At 37.9% G+C, this 23,704-nt stretch overlaps 1 protein-coding gene across 1 annotated transcript in view; it reads left to right on the top strand.

Annotated features, from left to right (window-relative positions):
* Positions 1–16,957: 16,957 nt before the first annotated feature.
* LOC125179120 overlaps positions 16,958–23,704 on the top strand; it is a 29,608-nt gene continuing 22,861 nt past the window's right edge. Inside the window, exon 1 of the mRNA XM_047884331.1 lies at positions 16,958–16,976. The gene's annotated coding sequence lies outside the window, so the exon portion shown is untranslated. The remainder of the gene's footprint in view (positions 16,977–23,704) is intronic.

Here is a 23,704-nt window from a genome sequence, read left to right on the forward strand (position 1 = left end):
ATAAAAGAAAGAAACATGAGCATACAGGCCAACTTTATTACAATTTCAAGGGGATATGAGCTGAAGGCGACATTTAAACTAAGTTTCTGTTTGAAAATATAAAGAGGTTCTAAAATTTGTACGTAAGAAGAATGTGTAGCTGTGGAGGCAAAATCCCTAAAATCACCATCGGAAGCCGGAACGTTACATTAATCGGCAGCCGAATGAGGTTTATGCGTAATCAGGTTTCCTGTGTTATAATTCCTACCCTTATGTTCTGGCAGCCTAGTATAAAAATGGCAAAATGTCATTCCGACGTACACTGATGCGCACTGCGCACAACTGTATCTATAAACTAGAGAGGATCGCATAAGAAAAATGAGTATTTTTTACAGTTGAAGAATAATCCGATTTTGAAATTATTCACTGACACTACGTGAAGATCAACATCCGGATGGTATTTAGTGAAAAAAACTTTTAATTCACCAGCCATAGTTTCAGGGGCATGCCTAGCAAGGAAATGAACAATAAACCACGATCCTACTTTTGCACTCGTGAATAACTTCAGTGCATTGCCTAGATATAAAATTCTTAATATGAGTATACACAAATTGTGACGGAAACCCATTTGGTGAAAAGAAACTGCGCAAAATTTAAATTCAGTTTGCATAGAATAGGAAATAGAACAAATAGGAGGCTGCGGTAATGTTTGATTCCCATTTAATTTGAAACGAAATGAACAAAAACTGAAAACACTGCTGCTTGAACCGACAAACGTTGACTTTCGGATAACAAAAGTGTGGATGCAGCCAGCATAATGTTAAATTGGCGTAAAGAGGTTTTAAAAATTTAATATATTTGAAAATAATATGCATAAGTGGCACTAATTTATCTCATTCATGCCCTTGCTGCCGATGGTGTGCAGAATCGCACTTCCCTTCCGTTCAACAACATTTCAAAATTTCGTCAATTTGTTCGTTGTGTCATTATTATGGTATTACTCACCTCTCCAATCTATAAGGTGCCTGTGAAGCGCAGTGCCGTACGAACGACACCTGCACGGCCGTGACTTACGATGCCGTGAGCGACGTCTGCGTCCTCAGCAACGCAACTGGGAGCTCCTTGACGACGCGGCACCTGCTCGAGGCGGTCACCTACACCAAGTTCTGTTAGTGAAATTAGCGCCTGTTCACTTAATCACTGTTGTGAGAATGAAATTGTAATTTGCAATCTCATTTCAAATTTTGATCCTGTTCAGAATACAAAACTACCGTGAAATAGACAATCTGATCATTGTTATCATTGAAGGTTACAAATTGGTAAATAACTCGTGAAAACATAATTTTTTGCATTGCAGTGCAAAAAAAGTTTATGAAATGCCCCAGCTCTGAGGCGTATTAGGTAACATTTTCTTTAGAAAACTTTGGACAATGTACGGCATTAAATATCATCATTCAATGAGATACTTGCCACTCATAACCCGTCAACATTTTTGCAGTATTCAACCCCGCCAATCCCAATATGTATATATACCTGGCGATCCCTTGGTCAAAGAACGGAACTCGCGCCAATCAGGTGAAGATCTGCGCCGAGGAGAACGGAATCCCGCTCATCATCCGCACGACATCGGAGCTGGAAACTGCATCGGCCTAACTAGGAGCCGCATTTGCTGGCCGGGCAAAGAGTCGGTATTGCCGAACAATGATGGTCAGCAAGACTATAACTAACAATACTGTACTATGGAACAATTTAATTTAACACAACACATAAATTAATCCAAAGAATTCAAACACTATATTCAAAACTCGAACAATAAAATAGAGAGCAAATGCACTAACACCCACCTAATAGGGACGCTACAGGTGCACTCGAAAATAGTGACAGTGTAGGCACGCTCCGACCAGTAACAGCAATCGAATGAGACGAACTAACCTGGGCTTCAGGCCGGTAACGCTACGTCATCAAATAGCATGGTTGCCAACCTTACAAGCAGCCGTAAAACTTACGACACAAAAATAAGTTTAAGTAACTGAAATCATAGAGGGTGAATTTCCCTTACAATAATGCTACAAAAAAAAAATAAATAAAAGAATAGTACAAGATGAAGCATTCGGAGTCAACGTGTTGAAAAGAATGACTGAAAATAATTTTAATTATGATGAAATTTGAGTTAGTTTCCAATTGGGTGATGGAGATGTCCACATCCTGTTTACGTGTTGAGAGATACTATATAAGAGGTAAAATTTAAGGTTGACATTATATCATGATTATTATTTCTATACGACAGAAACTCCATCAAAATGAGTCAATGGCTGGAAATTTTAACAAAGACGATGATGACGATAAAAAATTTATGATATTAATCATGAATTTTTGAACGAATTTACTCTTCCAATTAATTCCCATAAAAAATATAAGATGGAAGAATTTATTTATGTCCATTGAAGTACTGAACCATAAAAATATTAAACCATAATTTGTTAGTAAAAACCAAAATTTTTTTATTAAAATTTCGCGTTTTCATTTCCATTTTTGTCTTCATGCCTTTATCTTTCTTAAACACAAAATTTTTTTATGAATGCGCTCTTTTTAAATTTGCAATAACAAAGGGAATGCCATCTCAGAGCTAAAGATCTAAGTTCACGTAAGGTAAGCTCCTCTATTGGTGTGTTGAAATTTCATTCGGATAGTAGTAATCGATCCCCAATAGCCATTTATTCAGTCTTTGCTTCTAAGTGAATGTCACCATCCCTTCATGTATGTACTGGCTGTAAGCAATTGTTACCTTCTTGTGCAGTGTATGACCCCGCCCCAACCAATACTGTATGTTCCTGGCGAGCACTTGGTCGAAGAACGGAACTCGCGCCAATCAGGTGAAGATCTGCGCCGAGGAGAACGGAATCCCGCTCATCATCCGCACGACATCGGAGCTGGAAACTGCAAAGCAGCTGATTGACGGTTGGTAGAATTTTTAGCAGAGCTGACATGTTTTTTCTGAATTACGTTAAAAAAATAGAAGATTATTGATGCACTATATTATTGCGAAACATTCGCCAAGAACGCTGTAATTAACAAGAAATGGTTCATACTGAATTTCGAAGAAGGAAAGAAATAATAGGCCCATTTTATGCGAATAGATACGCCCAAAAACGCGTTTCATTTTTGCCTATGATAGGTATTTCATCCCTAAAATTTATAAAAAAATTGCTTCGTTCATGGGATATTCAATTTTCCAGAGAAAGGGCACTCTGGATGGTTTGGAGATTACGCATTCATGTCCGCACGCGATGAGGAAGGCAACCGCGATCTCGTGTGGCCCGACGGAACCAAAGTCTTTGGCTCGGTCATCTCGAAAGCATCCATGGCGAATGGTGTCGGTCCTGCATGCCATGCTGCTCAAGTCGAACGGACAAGTGGAACCGACTCGCGACGAAAGACCTGAAGAAACTCCAATTCTTTGTTCGAAAGATCCTTGAATTATTCTAAGCTGAAACGGTATTGTGGTGAATTTAAAAATATGGAAAAGAGATACAAAATATGGTCATCAAAAATTTATAAATATTGCTAAGTTACGAAACCAGTTGCTTCTTAATCAGACTCGAAACCAGCTTTTTAGGACAAAGAAAATGAAATTATGCATGTTTATGTTTAAATAGGTAACTGAGAACATTGTTGCCTTCGCCTGATATTGTACGAGAGGTGCACTTTTACACAATATCTTAAAGGTTATTATGTTAGACGTGTTTCAACATCTGAAGTAGTGACCAAGTTTAAAACGTTTATTTGAAACTTCCGGTATTCTACATCTACATTGCTTTTTTAAATTTGATCCATTCACTTCAAACGGGTGGATTTATATTCATTTACCCATTTTGCCGAAACTCTTCTTCAATTCAGCCAAACACTCAATGGGATGATTTAAAACGCGTGATGAATTTCTGTGGAGAACAAAACTCTTTCTCCGTATTTTTTTCCAGGTGTTCTCCCATTCGCGCATTCTTTCGAAAATGTTACTTGAATGAACAGGGCTGAACGATCACTCATTTTAATGATAGCTATTGAAACTACGAATATATGATAAAAGATTTTTCTTTGTCAGGTACATACTATAATACACAATTTCTAGTTCAAATACTAAATGCTATTCCATCGCCATTACAGTAATGATAAAATGAGCTGAGAAAATCCTGACGGTAAACGAAATCTAATGCGAGCACACTCTTGAACTTAATGCTGTCGCGAGTATTGGAACAATTATAGCACGAGTTATCAATTATATAGTATATATTATATTATATCCTATTATATATTAATACATAGTATAGTAAATTATTTTATTCCATTCCAGCATACAATCCTATTATTCGTGTGTACACTTGCGTTAGGTCTGCTGTTGTGGGATGGTTAAGGATAAACTCAAATGCTTCGAAAATATGCGTTGTAATGAATGTAATTGCGCTGCACCAGCCTTGCTATGTTTAACGATGAACAGCACCTGTTTTGGCCCTACCTTGGTAAGAGGGTCTATGCTAGACTGCTCTACTTGTGATAACATGTCTGCTAATAGACGTGATCTGCGTGCACCTAGAGTTATATTATGTGGGATGCACCATCGTTTAAATGCACTAACATGACAATGAGAACTTCACGTCGCTGTTCCTTGTAGCTCTGTCGTGTTATTTAGAGCGAAGGTTATTAATTTTTTGATCCATGCTATAAAAAATTATGTTGCGTTATGCATGACTCAATCAACTTTACAACTGATTTAACTAGGCTTGAATGTGCAAGTTCAACATATCTCCATGTCAATGAGTAGAAATGATTTTATTCGCGCAGCTCGTATCTCTGACTCCCTTATTCTACACTCCAAAATTTTGCTTCCAGCAATTTCAATAAAGTTGTTGTAAGAGATATAAATCGTTTGTCATTTTTAATGTATCGTGAGGTGGTAATATTTGTTTAAAAATGGTTTATTATTCAAAAATTTGTTTGTAATTTTAGTTTAGAGTTCACCGGAAGAAATGTGTGGAATGCCAACGTTCGATGCTTATTGTTGCGAGGAAAGCCAGAGCGGAGGTATGTATTGTATTAGGATGCGATAAAACATTGTGAACAATAGGTGAGGAATATTTTTGTGAATAATTTGATTCCATGCTTATGGATACGTACGTTTATTTGTTTAGTTTATATTAGTTATTTATGTATTTTTGTTTAGTACTTTTAAGATAGCTTCTAAACCCAAGATCGGAGCTCAAATGCCAAGACTGAATCCCAAATGTGAAGGCTAAAACTTCAAGCGCAAGATGGATGCTACGCACTCAAGTGTCAACATTTGAGTGTTTATTCGTAATATTTTACAGTCCGTGATTTTTTAATTTATTATATGAAGAGTGGTGAAATAAAGAGTTTTGCTATTGACTAATCATTGGCTTTAAACCTGTGCGATCATGCAAGCCAGTTGGCTTTGGGAGCCCCCAATAATGTGTATTAATTTTGTATGATATTTGAACTGGCGCAAGAAAACTTCTAAAACAAAATTCTTACGAGAAAAGTCAGATTGTAAAAATATTTCCTTTCTGAATGAAAGTACTAATTCAAGACTCAAATGATGAATTCATGTGACGTAAATAATCAATATTTTTTTGCTTGGCATTGAAGGAAATGGTTCAATGTAAGTTATAGTATTCGAGTGATTTGAATACTTTATAAAAAACTCAGATGCGCTCCCTGATGAATAACTGTATGATAGTATATTACTCCAACGATTGAAAGCCAAGTTTTGGAAGTCATTATTGCAAAACATTATTCGATGTTTGGGGGGCTACAATAGGTGTTGTTTACGATCTTCGCGTCATTTTCGCGGCCATAAAATTAAGGGCCAAAGAAACCGAAATTTCCTTCTCCTCGAGACAAACGAAGACACGCCTTCGTCTGCTGGGCAAAGGTTCAGATGGCAGGCTGGCTGGCAAGCTTGCACGCGCATATAGAGATGATGAGGTGCGAGATAACAAATTTTTAGTTACGTTGAGAAGATTGGAAATATCTAAAAATAAGAGCTCTTGGTCAAATTTTGGCCTGCAGGTTGATGGTATATTGTGGTTAAATTCTAGAGGCATAATAATTCAGGCCGGAGGGGAAGACCTTAAGATTCTCCAGGTAATATTTACAAAGAGTTCGTTTAGCGACGCCAACCCAAGGCCATGCTGGAACATCAATTTTGACGGTTTCTAGGAACCGCTGATAATTGAACTGAGCTTCACAAAGCTCGAACCCACGGCATCTCATTTCAGTTCGGCCATCACTACGCATTCAATGACGCTAACTTGCGCTATTATGAAGTTATAAGATATGACCAATGGAAGTGGTACATAACTTAGTGTCTTAAGTGAAAAGCGTACCTGTAAAACTATGTCAATTAGTGACGAGATTCACTATATGATTGGATCTATAGATTCACACTATATGATATATGATCTATGACGATGAATTCATGGTAAGGATTATTTGGAGCAAATTAAAAGGGAGAAGATTAACTGAAAAATCTGCGGATTAATTCCGAAGGATTTGATTGAGCAGAGAACATTTAAAATTGTACGTGGCGGCAATACTCAGTGCATGTCATTTTGCGCTCACTAAAACGTATCCTTTTCGGTAAGTAGTCTTGTGACAATATTGCTCCGCTGCTCATATCAGACGGTAGAGGGTTAAATATACCTTGTTCATTATATTATGTATTGTGTTCGAAGTTATTGATCACCAACCAAAATTGAGAATTAATGGCATCATTTCCATATTGATCCTGAATCTTCATTAGCTTTTATAACTTCGTTTTTTTTATGTAATAGTGACCATCGATGGACAGGCTATTGATCAGAAAAGGGGCGAAGGTACTGACAATGATGAATCGAATATGCATGACATCGATCGAAGGGAAATTGTCTTTTGTGTCCAAACAATTAAGCGAAGTAAAATTTTCTGCGACAGGTAAATATAAGGCTCATTAAATAAAATGAATGACGTTTAATTATAGTAGAAAGCTTTAAATTATGACGGGTAACGAGCTAGGAAAATCTAAGTGATGAGAATTATTAACTAGGCCCCAGATAATATTTCACCCAATAAACGATTACTTAAATTTAATAATTGATTGATGAACGCAACTTTTCAATTAGGGAAATGAATATAAAACTCACAATTACTTTGACGAATTTAGCATGAACGGATGAGAAGAACGAATGTTGATCACCGATCTGGCTAGAGGCCCTCACATGCAAGCTCGCCAATTCAATGAAGAATCGTTTGATGATGGCCGAATGCCACGACGTATTAGAAAAAGAATTTTAAAATGGTAAAATGGGGTAATTTATAGGCGATTAATATTTGCGCGAACTGAATGAACACGATATTGTAAATTGTTGAAGCAAGTGATATTTCATGTCATCTTTCGTACATGTTATGTTGATAAGTCATGTCATGTGACATGCTAGTGCATGTCGACATCACGAAATGTCATGCCATGGACGTGCATGTGCATCATAATGCGCCATGTGCAATAATTTATGTTGCCTGTATATACGTTCATATTTATGGTTATTCGATATGTCATGCTTTATGCAAATACATGATGATATTTCATTTAATTTTGACTGCATGTCTATCTTGATATTTAATGACATCTTACATACATATCTATTTTGAAAAGTCACGTCATCTTACGTGCATGTGCAAGTTGATATGATGTATAATTTCACGCGCATGCATGACTCGATGAATGTCGGGCGTGCCGTGATTCAGCAGTTGAATTAGGAAGTTTTGATATATATAAAATTCTATATTTCCATTGATAGTTCTGCAATTATTAACAGTAAAATTCAATTCAAACTACCGAAAATAATTGTTTCTCAGATGTCACTGTTTTGACTTTGAAACTCATTTAAAAATCGACGTTAAAGAGCACACTATACAAGGAGTCACCACACCCTTGTTTCAACTCCTTTCCAACCAATGATTGCCTGTTGGGGTTTTCTTGCTATGGAAATTAGAGTCACCATTTCCCTCTGTCGTGCATATTCACCATTCACCCTTCTTATGATCTTATGATCTTATGATGAGTTTAGGACGTCGTAGTCCACGGTCACGCTGATGCGCCGCGCATCAGCGTGACCGTGTCTCATACCAAATTTTTCTGTCTCATACCAAATTTTATGACGTTCAATGAAAAATAATTCCGTGCCTTTTCTCGTTTCAAGTTGTAACAAGAGGTTACCATGACCATTTCGCTACAAAGCAAATCTGTAACCATGTTAATTTCATATTCTGATATTCCGGATTTAGGACTCGATTTCCGCGGTGTCGTTCGCCAAAAGGCCTACTTAATACTGGAGGCTTGCGCTGGGAAGACCTAAATACTTGGGTGAGTGCTTGGGTAGAATTTTAATTAGCGAAATTTAAAGATAGTAGACAGTTTAAACAATAATATTAAACGAGTTTCCTTTGTCTGTTTATGATGTATTTATCGAGCCAACTTCTGTGATGATCAAAACTTATTTACTGTCTGTTAACTGCAAGTGGAATCATTACTATTGCACTTATTCTTATTCAGAACACTTGAGTAGCTGCCAATCAGTTGCATTATGATTTTATTATTCTCATGAATAACGGTGCATTCAAATGATTCTAGAAGAGTTTATTTATTTTCACTATGGTTAGTTTCATACCTAACTTATTGCGAATGTGTATCAAGAGAGATGGCATGGCTAAATTGGGATTCCTTTTCACAAAATATCGCCTAGAACCATTTGCTCATTTGTTTGCTACTTAACTAAATTTATGAATATTGCGTGCTTATTACCGTTTGTAATTTTACTAAATTTCATTACTTCTGAAAGAATTCAGCCTTCATAGTGAGTGTATTAATTAGAGCTATTATTTTCTTCCACAGTTACTGATTGCCCCTCTCATGCTCCTTATCACGCACTTTAATTCACACTTTAATTTACATCAAAATTTAAACATTTCAATTTTAGTATTCAACTCATGTTTTACCGTCAATACCGTGTAACCCCTCAGCTGCAAACAGACAACCCATAAACCAGTGTACTTTATATTTACCTCTGTTTTATTCTTCCATCAAATCAATCATAAAAATTATACAGTTGTCAGAGAAATAACATGGGTCCTTCAGACCAACCCGCATCCAAGCGCCGGCAACAATGTGAAATAATTTTATTTTAAAAAGCGTCCTCAAGAAGCGAATATTTAATTTCAAGTTAACTATAATTGCTTTGCAAAAATCTACTGCAATGGTTTATAGCGCTTTAACGCTGCTCTGAAGTAAAACGTATATGAAACAAAAAACGCATCAAGAAAACTTCTCATCCAGTGATGTATACATGTCATTTTAGATCGCGTTTAGAGAAAAGCCAGAGATCGACGAAATGATTAGAAAATGATAATCTGAATAATGGTTGTGATTAGTAACCATCTACAATAATACCTGGTTTATAACACGATTAAAATGTAATTTATAACTGAACGTGTACGTATATATAAACTTGAGTTTCTAATTTTTGGTTAATTAAAAGTTTTGGCAATTAACTGTCAGTTCAACGTCAAAAATTATGCATAGAATATGCCTGAATTCTGATATTCATTCTCTCAGCTCAGTAAATTCTTGTCTCATCAATTTGATTTAATTTTCAAGCAGATGAGTAAGCCATAATCCAGTGCATATTTATGGTGTACTCAACAACGAATAAAAGACATTAACATAAAATAGTGTCAAGACTTTTTACCGCTATAAAACGGTGACACTCGTTGGCAAGTAACCTTCCAATAATTAAAAACAGATCTTTTTAATAATCCTAATATGCATGCATCATAAATAGTGTCTTAGCATAATTATCAATACTAAATTAAGCATTTTATATTTACACGGAGCCATTTAAATGACAGGAGAACGTCAAGTATCGATCTAAGTATCGATCTGTTTTCTTTAATCGCATCTATGTAATTCTTAAACAATTTTTCGGTGTTAAGTGGGGAATTTTCTACCTCAAATTGACAGATGTTCATAAATTTAAACCTGTCCAGCAACTACGGGTCTTTTTCGAAAAAATTGATTGACAAGAAAAAAGTTGAATTAGATTACCCTGGTTAGGTCTAACAATGAGCGCTGCACAATTGTGATGTGATATACTAAACAAAATGCGTATTGAAGGAGAGGGTGATGTCGAACCACACGAGATGCAAGATGACGTTATTCAAGTCTTGCTAAATGGTATCTGTGAATGAAGACGATCCCTTATTTATCTAATGACATAACTTGAATCACTTTTGGTTTTGGTAACAGTCAACAGTTTTTGATACAAGGCTTTGGGTTCTGGATTGCTTCTTGAGGGCAATATTCAGGTTTCCGATGACCGTTCCGGGAAACTTTTTACAACACAGTAGCGTAACTGTCTGAGAGCCTTACATTAACTACTCGTGCGCGGCTCGACGATATACCATTTAATATTCCTCACCAATTTTTATCGACTATACCTTTTGGTGGCTGTGGTGAGAGAAATGTTTTGTCATTTCATATTAGGACAGCTAAAAGTTATTGTTTGGTGTTATCAATTCAGTTTATTTATCTTGAGGGAATTGTTGTTCAGATTCACACAGATCTGTTTTATTTGGTGTTGATATGTGAACTGCGAGGATGTTCGTTGAACATTGCCATGACATTCGTTTTGTCCAGTCATGTACTGCAGTTTCAGATGCATCGTTCATTTAAAGTAGCACTCCATTATATGTATAACAATGAAGGAGGATTTCTTGCCTCCCACGAGGGAGGGTATTTTTCCTTCTAATCGTCAACGTTACCCACGGGAATTTGACCAAGATGCTGAATGTTGACTCTCGGGCTCAAAGTCCAGCGCCAGCGTCTCAGCAGTTGTCAGGATCTCGCACGCGTGTCTTGACTTGACCTGCCGTTTAAATTGTGCCATGGATTAAAGTTAATTTGTGCTTTATTCATTTTCTGGTCTACGTCCCTAGGTTACGTTATGAAAATACGTGTCTTCGAACAATTTTTCTGATTATCACTACTCGTTTATTTACGGATTGATTACTTCCTTCTGTTTTTTCCCCATTCATCTACGTTTCGTTCACCCATAAATAGTTACGCTTAGGTTAAAAACAGAACTCAGTTGAAGAGTATCTCACCTAAAGGAATGGTATATTTAGCTGCAGTTTGAACAACGTGATGACGAGAGTTCAATAGTGTAAATTTGACAGTTTTATTTTCATTTGAGTTGAATAAAGCATCGGCGGATGGCTTTGGTGGTTGCGGTTTAGTTATCCTTAATATCCTTAGTATCCTTAGTATTTGCTTGGGACATAGCAGTCCCAGGCCACGATGGATCGCCGCCTCTGATTATCGTTCATCCGCCCTCATTTGGGCCACCTGATGCACGATGCTGTTGCTTGCTTCTCCCCGCTGGTAGTGTTGCAGGGGAGGTCGATCAGGGGAGTTAAAGCATCAATTAATTTTATGCAGAGCTTTAATTCAGTGCCGCACTTACGGTGACTTGTTCTCGTTGTAAGCTGAACTATGTATAATGAGATGGCCCGGATCTCAATCGCCCTGATTCAATTGCTCGCGTTGGGTGCGGTTCTGCAAAGGGAGGCTCGCGGGTGGGCGACTGGGCGTCTACCCTTCAGAACTACGCCATCGTGGCTCCCGTCTACAACACTGTGCACGTTCGCTCACAATGTAAGTAGTAGTTAGCTCAAAAAGTTATGGTAAGTACGTTATTTTACACAAACACCAGGAGACTAGTAACAAATCATTAGATGATAAAATAATATATGGCTTCCAAGAAATACATACGTACAGTGTATGACGACTGGTAAAATATTATGTATAGGTATTCTAATTTAATGAAACGTTCTACACTTTAATCATTCTGAACATGACCGCTTGAGCCAAAATGGAATTTTTCCCGCTTTTACGCTGAAGATTAGAATTAATTGCAACAAGCATGAGTATAAATAAGAATTATTTCGTAAGATTTTCTAATTGGATGAAAAAATGGCCCAGGATATGAGTACAACTTTCATTCATATATGCATGAAAACCGCAATATATAATATATATTCATATATATATTTATTCATACATTTCGGCAGAGAATGAAGTAAGCCACACGCGGCACGAAGAATTCCCGAAGCTGCTTACCTAACCTAAAAAGTTAGGTTAACGGCTTCGGCTTCTAGTGTAGCTACAAGGAAAACAATTACTCACAGGTTGATATCTAGGAAATACGAAAAGAATAAAACTAGAATAAAATGAAGATAAAATAACGTGGAAAAACAAAAAGGCTCGGAACTTTACACAAAATCCCAAGTCCTGTCTTAAACCAGTTTCCAGTCTGCCCAGCTTTGTCAAAAACTATCAATCTTGGATTTATCTACTAATGAAATCAAAGTTCTTTCAAAGGGCCTAAAATCTATCCGACAACCAAATAAACTAACGTTTTCTGACTAAACCACTACACTAACCGAACTCAGAAGAAGCATGAACCAGCTGGCTTACTTTAAAACAGTAACAGAGACGCAATACCATTGGTAACGATGTCAAACTGGAATCCGCCGGTAGGTGAAAACATGCCGCTAAGGAAGTAATTTACCATGACTAAATGTGATTTAAAGAAGTTACAAGCCCAGAAAGCTACAAATAATTTCTCCCACAGGGAGAGGATTGCACTGAGGTCTCTACAAAACAATCAAAACACAGATAGCAAACCAGCGGATAAAGGACGCGCAGTCGCCATTGTAAACCGGAAAGACCCAGTCATAATTTGAAGCAGTGTAGAAGCCGAGCTGGCGCCGAATCAAGAGCATGTTATTAGCAGGATCGGAGCAGGGAATCAGCAGGCATTGTAGCAGCCCGACTTTCTGACTGCCGGTCTCTCTCATCTTTCCTCTCCGACGCCTTACTCGGAGCTGGAATTGGACCTGACCCTGGTTCGGCTCACTCTTGATTAAGCCGCCTACCACAGCGGGCGTGACTGCTTGCGGTCGCAGTGTGGCAGCATGTAGATCTGGCTCTTTATTCTACTACCGGCTCGGCTGCTCATTGTTGATACATGGGTTGGTTACTAAACCATATCCACCTACGGTCATGGGCGGGTGCGGCTACCTGGAGGATACTCAAGAGAACCAGCCTCAACGATGAACCGTTTGCCGACCCCGTACTTCGCCTGGACCTTGCTTTAAGAGTAATTATGACTTTCTGATTTGTGACTGGAACGCCGTATCCATGGAATCCAGTTCCGTTGCGTTCGTTGCCGACATCAGCTCTCGTAACCAAATATTCGGGCGGGAACAGGAGACTTGTCGGAGTTCGATAGCCGACAGGTGTAGTCTATGGAACGTGCCCAAATGAGTCTACCACCGATGCTATCATTCATCGTTAACGATGTGATTTCTGTGCAAGTGTAAGATGTACCTGTATTGTGAACTAGCCGAATGTATTATGTGAATAATGTGAACTGTGAATATTAGTTCTGCATTCACTTCGAACTATACTGTTATTGTCTTTGCCTGTAAAAATCAGGTCCCGCAGCCAGATGGTTGGGCAGAGACGTTTATTGTAGAAAAACGCGGTTTGAGTAATTGTGTGGAGTTTCCGAAGAATAAGCCCTTCAACCCACCAGAGGTGCCGTCGTTGACTGATGAATTACTTAGTTTGTACTGAAATGAAGCCAGGTTGTCTGAGCTAGTTCGGGACATGTCACATATGACGTATCTTATGTGATGAATTTCCCTATCATGGAGTTAAACTGCGACCTATATTTTTGACGTTGACATTCGCCATTGCGACCAGCGTTTACACTCATTGTCATGCGTTTGTGAACAAATATTGCTCCAGAAAATGTTTCGGATGGTGAATGTTCAACAATAACTGCCAGCAGACGGTGTCCTCCGTGATGTATTAGAAGAGGTTTTTGGACAGCAAGTTATCGTTGCCCGGGGTTAGTTTGAGAACTTATGTTGGATTCTAGGTTGGGGTTTTTGTGTACAAGTAAAAACGTAGGTATATATTGTGCAATAGGCATTACTGAATGGGTGTCATGAGTAGTGTAGTTTTAGCTGGCTGGGTATGGGTTTTGAAGCTCGCGGTTCAGAGCATTTTTTAAGCTATCGTAATAAAGGTTTACAACTCTGATTTTACCAACATTCACTGATTTTTTCCCCAATTGCGTTGATAATTCTACTATCCCGTTGGGGTAGCAAAGTATGTTGCACCTCTACCGCAACAGCATGATCGCTTATTAATTAGGATTTCAAAAGGGTCTGCGTAATTAAGGCGCTAGCGTCCGGCTGCAGTGTCCAGCCGTGCTCTGGCTTACTTACTGCCGACACGCCCATATACTGCCCTATACTTGCTCTTTTCAGGCTTTTTCTAGGCATAGCTGAAAAATTTCGTCAACGTAAGTAAACGTTTATTTGATTTTTTTACACATTTACATAAGCTTTACAAAATAAGAGATGAATTGACTGAAACACAGCTTAGACTTAGAGTATGACGCTACTGGCTTCAAACTCTATGCATCATTTATAATCTCAATCGTCTGCAATAACACATTTAGAAACCTAATTTAATATTCTAGCACAACTATTTCTGACAAAAAATTATCAACATGGTAAAGGGAGCTACGGCAAAAAAAATTTTTATTCACGGACATTTCAATTCGAAATAGTACATCTATAAGAAATATAAATCTAAGACTTTTTTGTTCGTGTAAATTTTTCTAAAAAATTAAAGAAACCTTGAAATTCATAGAAAACGGCAAAAAGGGGTACTGCGAAAATCTCCTCATGCAATTAACATGTTACAACATCGAGAGACATATCATTCGATTCGGAACGACCATATCTAACGATCATCCGATCACTTATTCCATTTTATAATTTCTTTTATTTAGTGATTTTTCTGATTTTTTTTTTACTTTTTTCCCTCCCCCCATTTTTTCAATTCATAATCCAAGCAAAAAAGAAATCAGAAAAATTGATCGGATGATCGGCTAGATCAGGTCTTTAGGAATCGGTTGGTGTAGCTCATAATGCTGTAGCTTAAAAATCATAGGAGGAGATAGACGAGTTCTGTTCTAACCGTTGAGGCAAGAGGTTCTTTGTGCTGAGCCCCCGTGCAAGTAGCCGGCTTCGGCCGGCTGCTACGTCATCTTTCTGGAACTATCTTTCTCGAACTTTGAAAATGCCGTGCTGTCCCGCTCCGAGGCGTTGAGCCGGCGAATGGTACGACCATCTAAAGTGAAGTTGAACTCCTGAACACCTATAAATGCTCCCGGCATCTAACTGCAAAATTCGTTACAAAGATTTTAAGATGCCTCCAAGTGTGGTTAGTGCCCCCGGGTTTGTGGTTAGTGCCCCCAGGTGAGTGGTTAGTGCCCCCATGTGAATGGTTAGTGAGGCTTTCTACCCTGGAGTGGTGCTCTCTGCCCCGGTGTGGTCTCCACTTTGGTAGCCCCGTTCTGTAGCCTTTCAGCCATTGAGAAATCTTGTGTTTTTTTTTCAAGACACCCAATTTTGTACATGAAAAAAAAATTCAGTCAAATTCCTTGAACTGTTCTGACATGGGACTGCATTGAACCAGTCTTCAGAGGCTCCCATAAATTCTAATTAAAGAAAAGGAGATAGACATTTACGATGAAAATACAAAGTTTTCAGGAGAGCCAAAAAAGTGAAATTTGTGATCATTGAAGGTATTGGTCGACCCAGAGAGCGCACTTGCTAGTCAGTCTTGGCCTCGGAAGCAAGCTTATCTTGGGTCGCCTGCCGAAGACCACCACTGCCCTGGATGTAATGGACCATCATGATTCCTGCCCTCCGGAACGTAGCCTTCGACACTTCAAGCCGTCCGTATCTAGGCCGTGCGTCGAACCAGCCCTCGGTCGAACGGCCACTTGTCGAAGGACGATAAATTTTGGAACAGAACTATGCTATCTGAAACCTAACCTCAGATGCGGTGAACGTAAAATTACGTAATTTAGCGATGCCCGGAAGTCCTATTCGATTCGCGGCCTGGTGGTGCACTGGAGGTTCTATGCAAGGCCGGAGGAGGACGAAGCCGAGTGGTTCACGGCTGATTGGTGGATGTCCAGAGAGATCCAAGGCGTTCGATTCAGGGCTTATTGGTGCACAAAATTGGTGGCGCACGGCTGCGCTCCCCTTATCTTCAATATCTTGTAGCCATACCATACCGTCGAGCTGTGGCCGGAAGCTCAGACAACTTGCGCTTCGACGGCTGTCGTGAACGAACACATTAACGCACAAATATGGCTTTGGGCTCTTTAAATGCGCAGTTCTTATAACTTTAAATGAGCCTAATAACCGGAAAATTCTAAATTCTCAATTTTCGCTGTACATGCTCCCCTATTAGGACATTGAATACACATCAAGAATGAAAGAGGCAGAGCAAAGCGTAAAAACAGGATATACATGATGCAGAAGTCTTCATTGACAAATAATATAAACGAAATTAAACCATGTGCTTTCTTCTTTCTTAACTCCAAAATTCACAAAACAGAGATGCAAGAATATCTATCGATTCTGCATGCATTTGATACACTCTCAATTTCCTAAAAATTGGTGCCCTGAAAACTGATTTTAAGGCGTAAATTCCAGCGCTTGCATATTCTCTGGCTTCAAAAAAATAAAAATTCCATAATTCCTTTTAATGTGGACGTTAATGGCAGTTACTTCTCTATTAAGGGCCACATGTATTACATGCCGGTAACCAGGCAACACACTGCACTGCAAGCATGACGACCCAGAGGCCGCACTTGCCAGTCAGCCTTGGCCTCGCGAGCAAGCTTATCTAGCAGCCATACCGTCGAGCTGTGGCCGGAAGTTCAGAAGTAGTCGTGACATCTCTAATTCATCAATCATTTAATCATAATTCACATTACAGACTTGATTCAATAGAGGTAAGTTAATTTCTGCATTTTATTAATCTTTGGTTTCGGAGCTAATAGGCGATATTATCAGATTTCTTCCATTAGCCGGCTCAGTTGAAGTCTCAATGCTGACTTGCGATGGTAAAATTGGATCGACTTGTAAAAATTATTCATGTAAAATGAGCCAATTTCTACCTTAAATTACTAAAAGAATTTGTTGAATTTAAATATTATGTATCACTGTGAGTAGCAATAAGGCTTCGGTTCAGGGCTCAGATACCGAGACGCTCTGCTTAAATGTCCTGCTTCTACCACTGAAAATGAAGTTATGGTTCTGAAATGTTCTGCTTGCTTTCAAAAATTGGAATACAATTCATTTTAATCAATCCTATGCGTCATATCGTACCAATTCCGGGCTCGGGAGTCATGATCATGTTTTGAGATCAAGTATAGTAGTTGTTTCGGCAATGGTTTCCAAGGCATTTCCTTTGTGACAAATTTTGAAATGTATTTACTTGCTATACAATGCTTACGTGTGCCCTGAACAAGCTTCCTCTTGCGAAGCGCTATTCCATAACAAACTCTCTATTTGAAGTAATTAACTGTGAAAGCGTGTACTACATATTAAATAGATCTCGAAGTAATCAAGCTATTTTATTGGTATTTTTAACAAAGGGAATATTTTAGACCTTGGCATAAAATTAAATGTTCCGACCCATTCAACCAAAATAACTGACGTCGGGAACTAAGTAATTGTGAGGTTTGACTTGAATACGCATTCCTTATATTTTTTGACGATATTACATGTAAATATAACTACATATTACTGTGATAATTACAGTAAAGTACACATTAGACTAGACTAGTTTTTAATGTAATTAGTTGGGAATCGAATTGTTGCATTTGTTACTATTAACTGATAAGTTAAAAAACGCTCTTTCACTGAATAAATTTTACTTAATTCTGCCAATAAATTGTTTCCGTGTTATAATCTAAAGGCGTTCTGCTTAGTTTTTTTGCATAAATGGAATATTATAGGTAAGTATAAGTAATTATATAAAAGATTTACAATATTAAAGCCTTTATATTATAGGCCTGATCATTGCAACATACGTTAATCGCTTACGTTTGTTGCTCCAATACCACGTTTACTAATGATCAAACACTAAATAATATCCAGTCGGTGCTGGTAAGAACTCGTTTGGTTTTAGAGATTTATTTTGGTGGAAAAACCGTAATTCTTTCCTACAAAAATGGTTTCACGTAAGAATTATTACAGAGGCGTTGCCTCCCAAGCCTGCCGTCGTCCATGCTATCGCCTCACAGATGTTACTAGACTTAAAAATTAAATACTTTGTGAGCAGACAAGTCTTTGCGTTCTTGCTCAACAGTAATGCAATGATGGAGCACAAAAAATTATCAACGTCAACGATTGCTGGAATCGCAAATTTTCTAACAAATAAAATGAATAAATCACAAAAATGCACCATATCTTAGGAGGTAACGTTACGGAGTCCAGTTCCATCGTCTGGACGAAAATTTTATAATGCATATACAATCAGTTGTTAGTACAGTGAAAATAAAAAAAAAAACAGAAAATAAAACTATATCTACAAATGAAATACAATGCTTGAAAAGAGGCATAACATATCATTTTACAATTTCAAGTGGTTAAGAGTTAAAGGCTGTATTCAAACATGACCTCTGTTTAAAAATATACAAGGATTCAAAAATGTGCAAATCGGAAGGGAAAGCAAAAATTTTTAAGTCACTATCGTATGTGGGCACGTTACACTGCTCGGCGTAAGTGCGCACAACCGAATTAAGAAGACGCGCTAGTAAGTGCTCAGTCCTAAAACTACTTCCATTATGCTCCGCCAGTCTAGAATGAATTTTGCGTTACGTCACACCAACGTACGCAGATGCGTGTAGTCGACTCTATCCACAAAAATGTCTGTAATTTGAAGTGGAAGGATTTGGGACAGTTACGGTTCCCACATCGGTCAGAGTTATGGAGCTTATGATAAGTAATTTTGTGTTTTTAGGAAAAAATTATCGTTGGAACGAAAATTTTAGGCAGAAACCATTAACATGAGCATTTATTGCATCGCATAACGAAGGAGAATGATAAAAAATACGCGTGTCTGACCTTAGAAGCCTTGTTTTTCACGGCCTTTTTTACATTTACAATTAATATGGAATGCAACGCATATTCAGATTGAAATATGTCAAGTTCATCAAGTAATTGATTCAAATCACTGTTGTCTGAACCAATAATTGTTCTATTCACCAATTTATCAGAAGAATCGAATGCTAAGTTAAATTAACAATCGCCAAAATCATTTTGCTTGCAAAATAATTAGTTTTTCTGACTCGCACGCTAAGTTGGAATTAGTATCATAGTGACGACGATCTATTCTGCGAAATAATACAACTCTTTTAAGTAGTCCCGTAAAATCACTGCGGAACGCAAGTGAACTTCTGAGTGGACTTTCCTTGTAATTTGCCGCTGCTCAAAGTGGTTGCAATCAGTGTATTCGCATGGCTATGAAAATAACTGAATTGATAAAGTTCCTATAGCAGGTTTCAGCAGTCAATGCATTTGAATCGTTTGCTGATCTAAAGTGAAGTATAGATATTATCATGAATAAAGAGTAATAATAACATAATTTAGTCGATAATTGCTCTTGAAGGTAAAGTGTGGTTGCCAATTCGGAGCACTAATTAATGGATCTAGAACCAAATACGTCGAGAAAATACTACACAGTTTCAATTTTGAATAAAGCTCACGCAATAAGATACACGCCCAAGATAATATCGAACCACGAACAATATTTGCAATTGTTAGAAGCTTAGCTTTGTTTCCATCTTTGTTTACGTTGATACTCCATGGCAGCGGTGTGCAGTCGTGCTACATGAGTTACGACTTCCCGAACTTTTAGTTCGTAATGCCCAAGCATTCGTGAAGTTAATCTGTCGATAAATAGTTATCACTACAATTACTCTGTGTAGTGTCTTTGATATCATGCACATGCAAAAATTCCACTGAACTTTCCAATTGCTTCAATTTGTTCCTTGGGCCACAAGTACCCGCTGAATATGCTGCAGCTTTGACCCTCAGCGGTCATGTTCACTGCAGCCTGAAATAAGCGTCGATCGAACCGCATAGCAAATAATTCATCTAACGAACAATTTTGCTATACGACCCAACCTCCTTAGTAATATTTCATTTTGTCTTCTTTTGAGATTGAGATTCTTCTGATTGATTTCGCGAGTAGGTAGCATTCAGGGTGAGGGCATTGCGGAATGTTTAAAAAATGTTTTGATCAACATTTTATCAATAATTAATAAAAAATTGCTTTGCAAAAACAATTGGGGTCATCANAACATAGCGCTAAAAAACTAGTCGGAAAATATTTTTATGAAGTATTTTGTCTCGCGGTCTCGCCAAGAGTTGCGATGCAGCAATCAGGCTCGGCATCAGCATTTTGGCAAGACTGCGACCTTGCCGCGCGCATCAAGCTATCAGGGGTATCTTGAGTTAGGAGCCTTGAAGAAAAGCGTCGTGTTTTGAAGTGTATTTGTAAATCAATATTGATGCTGTCTCTTATACACATCTAGATGTGTATAAGAGACAGGGTGAATAATACCATAATAATTACATAGAGCCATGTAATTATTATGGTATTACTCACCTGTCCAATCAATAAGGTGCCTGTGAAGCGCAGTGCCGTACGAACGACACCTGCACGGCCGTGACTTACGATGCCGTGAGCGACGTCTGCTTCCTCAGCAACGCAACTGGGAGCTCCTTGACGACGCGGCACCTGCTCGAGGCGGTCACCTACACCAAGTTCTGTTAGTGAAATTAGCGCATTTTCACTTAATCACAGTTGTGAGAATGAGATTACGTTACGGTATATCATCATTTAATAAGATACTTTCCTCTAGTAGCTGGCTTTTTGCAGTGTACGTTCCCGCTCCAACCGATATATTCATTGCGAGCACATGGCCAACGAACGGGAATCGCTCCAATCAGGTGAAGATCTGCGCATGGAGAACGGAATCCCACTCATCATCCGCACGACATCGGAGCTGGAAACTGCGAAGACGCTAATTAATGGTTGGTAGAATTTTTAGGAGAGCTGATAAGTTTTTTGAGTTTCGTTATAAATTTAGAAATGAAGTGAAACACTTCAACATTACGAAGCGTTAAAAAAACCGGTGTTGTTAATAAGAAATGGAAAAACTGGTGTTGATAAAAAAATTATCAATGTACAGCATTGGATATTTACGAAGCAATGAACACCAAATACTAGTTCCAGCGAAAACCAATGACCAAAAACGCGTTTTATTGCTGTAAAAGACACGTTTTTCATCTATACAAGTCCCAGAAAATTTTCTTGCCTTCATAAGGTATTCATTCAATTTTGCAGGTCACGGACACTCAGGAATTGCTGGACATTACGCATTCATGTCGGCCCGTGATGAGGAAGGCAACGGCGATCTCGTGTGGCCCGACGGAACCAAAGTCTTTGGCTCGGTCTTCTCACCAGCGTCCGTATTGACGCATCGTTTTTTTCCTCCTCTTCCCCCTTCAGGTCCTGCCATGGTGCTCATTGAGAATGGTCAAATTGAACCAAACCTTGACGAAAAAGGTGTAAACACTCCAATTCTTTGTTCAAAAAATAATTGATTGATTGAAGGAAGGCAGAAACGTTACGGCAGCGAAATTAAAAATGAAGGGAAAGGATGTATATAACTTGAATGTGATCATGCATCAGCTGTTTAACTGGATGGTCCTTGAAAAATGTTAAATATAGGCGAGTTACGACGAGTTGCATCTCAATTCAAATAGAAGACAGATTTTCAGGAAAATAACGAACTGATTTTCAGGAAAATAATGAAGAAACGAACGAACTGAGTGTTCAAATTTAAAACCCAGACTGGAAAATGCCGGTATAGTGACAACCGCGTCTTTCACTCTTTTCAATTCAAAGGGGTGGATTTCTGGTCACATGTCCATTTTGGTCACAAACTCTTTTCCAATTCACCCAAACGCTCGCTGGGATAATGTAAAACGCGTAATAAAGTTTTCATAGAAAGCGAAAAAATGTGTAGAGATCGAAACTCTTTTTCGTCTTCGCTTCAGGCATTCTCTCATAGGCACATTTTATTAAATGTCACATCATGAAAGGGCGCTGAACGATCACTTGTCTTGATGATATAGGTGTAAAAATTTGCGCATAAATTATGAAAATATGATTGGTACACACAGTAAAACAATTTAATATACATTAAATAATAGTTAAAGCAATACCGTAGCCATAACTGTAATAAAAAGAAGGACTGAGCAAATATTGACTGTAAATGGATTATTTTCCGAGCTCAAACCTGAGCTGAAATCTGTCGGGAGTATCGCAACAATTTTAGCGAGAGTTTTCAATAACATTATATTATATCTTATACTTTGCATCATATAATAGCAAATTATATAATAAATATATATTATACCATCTTATAATATTCAATTATATCACAAGGTTCTCTTATACTCGTGTGTAACTGCACTTGCGTTTCGTTAGTCCTTGTGATATGCTTACATAGTGATAGACTCGAATGCTTTGAAAATATGCGTAATATTAAATGTCCTTACGTTGCACCAGCCTTGTTAAATGTTGAACAGCACCTGCTTTGGTCCTACCTTGGTAAGAGGGTCTATGCTAGACTGTTCTACATGTGATAACATGTCTGCTAATAGACTTGATCTGCGTGCACCTAGAGTTCTATCTTGTCTGCTGCACCTTTGCTAAAATATTCTAAATAACATGGAAATTATAAATTTGTATCGCATTTCATTCTGTCGTGTTTTTTTGGACCATGATTATTTTGATCCGATTTGGAATGAATCATGCGATAAAAATTATGTTAAATTTTCTATGACTCAATCGATTTTTCACTTATTTAACTTAGTTTGAAAATTAAAGTTTAACATAGTCTTGTCAATGGATAGAAATAATGTTATTCACGTATCTTGTATCGCTGCCTGCCTTATCCTGTACTAATAATTCTCTCTCCCAGCAATTTGAATGAATATTTATTATTTTTGTGCTATTTCTTGCACTGACGCAAAATAACTGCTAATAATTCCGGCCATTCGTGCAATAAAAAATTAGAATAATGTAACGTAAATAAACAATTTTGTGTCTGGCATTGAAGAGAATGATTCAATGTAAAATTCAGTATTTGAATGAACTGAATATTTGATATGGACAGAGTCAGCTGAACTCACTGAATAATTTCTGTATAGTACGAGGAGAATAATTACTTAAATCAAAAACAAATGGTTTAGTATTCATTCCTAAGGTTCTTAATTCAGATAAATTGATGGATAATATTGTCCGAAAAATGACACACTTTGTTACTCACAGCGCAAGCAGACAAAGGGTCTTGCTCTAATGCGCCCTATTGCTTGAATAATAGTTGAAAAAATCTGCTGGATGGAGCTAATGGGCAATAAATCGTCGACCGAAAATCCGAAAATCATATATGTTCATATTAATGTTCTTCCAACATGTCATATTTCATTCACATACAGGTTGATATTTTATGTAATGTTACGTACACGTTATATAATGCTGATATTTCAAGTCATTTTACATACATGTCTATTTTGATAAGTCATGCCATCTTACGTGCATGTGTAAGTTGATATATTATAAAATTTCACGCACATGCATGACTCGATGAATTCCAGG

Source organism: Hyalella azteca, unplaced genomic scaffold, assembly GCF_000764305.2.
Source record: "Hyalella azteca isolate HAZT.00-mixed unplaced genomic scaffold, Hazt_2.0.2 contig15216, whole genome shotgun sequence".
NCBI lineage: Eukaryota > Metazoa > Arthropoda > Malacostraca > Amphipoda > Hyalellidae > Hyalella > Hyalella azteca.